The sequence below is a fragment of the Monopterus albus genome, unplaced genomic scaffold (assembly GCF_001952655.1).
Source record: "Monopterus albus unplaced genomic scaffold, M_albus_1.0 scaffold141.1, whole genome shotgun sequence".
NCBI classification, from domain to species: Eukaryota; Metazoa; Chordata; class Actinopteri; order Synbranchiformes; family Synbranchidae; genus Monopterus; species Monopterus albus.
Window position 1 is genome coordinate 458,499 of NW_018128021.1, and position 1,483 is coordinate 459,981.

Sequence of the window (1,483 nt, forward strand, 5' to 3'; positions counted from 1 at the left end):
AGAGCCAGATTATCACTGGGGGAGTTAGAAAAAAGAATAAAAACTCAATTACTGTTTGCAGACTGGGGTTATTGTTAAGGACGGTGTCATGATCAAACACAATTTGGATCAAACGACAACTTTATTTCACATTTCCAATCAAGGACCGATTAGCCTCAGACATTAATGAGCCTACTAATCCATTTGGGCCCCTCGTGATAACAGTTAATTGTCTGTAAAAATGTGTACAGATCCCCGTTTGGGTTGTTTACTAACTGATTTGGATGCGGTTAGGCCCTAAAGAGGTATCATTATGTTGATAGTTCTTTGGAAAATGAGCCCCTGATGGAGGCAACACCAAAGAGGAGCAGATTTAAGAATACACAGGGCTGCTTTCAACAGTTGCTCACTTGCATGCAAATTTATCACAGCTTAAAATAATATTTGGCTGTCATAAACCCTCAATGAACGTAATTTCTATTAGCATGATTTTTTTGTTTTGCTCATTCCACTACAGTGAAGAAAGTTAACACTTTGAACATCTACCTCTGACATTTGGATAGACTATGATTCAAACTGTGAGGTCCAGGAAAACAATATGGAAATTGGACTGCCAGATGTTCCAGGCAAAAGGTTGAATTTGGCACGTCATTCTTCGTGCCCTTTGTTTGCAGCTTCGTTGAAACTTAAAACCAAATTACAGGAAAAATTCAAATCCAATTTGTGTCTTCCATAAAGTCAAAATAGGAACTGTATATTGGCTTGAGGTGTAGCAGAAAGTTCTTTTGGACAGCAGCTACTACTGTTTTGTTAAATTAAAGGAAATTGGGATTATTCGACCAAAGTTTGCTGTTCACATTCATCTGACGTTTCTCTCATTCCATGTTTCTCACAGAATGTAATGCTATAACATTTGTAGTAATATTGTCAGACATATGTTTGTCTAAACTAATAATATTCATCATCTTTTTAAACAGAAACTTAACCCTAAGTATATTCAAAACTAAGTATAAACAAAACTTTGTGCCTCTTTTTGGCACAAATGGGTCAGCGTCTTTTACAGATTCTTTAGTCATCCAGACACTCAAACATCACAGCATTTTAAGTTTTATACAAATTATGTCTGCTTACTGATGCATGTTTAATCAATATAATGTAAAGAAACCTACAGTATATATTATGAAATATAAGCTTTGAGCTATTAGTCTGGATACATTGCCAGTGAAAATACTCACAACCAGTATATGCTATCCACTCTGTTACTGTGGAGCATATGTACTTGTTTTGTCATGTTGTTTAAGGGACCAGAGGTGTGTATGTGTGTTTGCATTCTGGCCACTCAGCGTGCAACCTTGGCTGGCCTGTTCTGTGACACTCGATTTATTGTCTTGTGATTTGAGGCCTTAGTTTCTCATTACACCCAAAGTTTTTGTGTCCTTGTGCAACAAAAATTAGTTTGTGTGTCTGTGTAAATCACCTGTCATATGCACATGCTCCTTTAAGA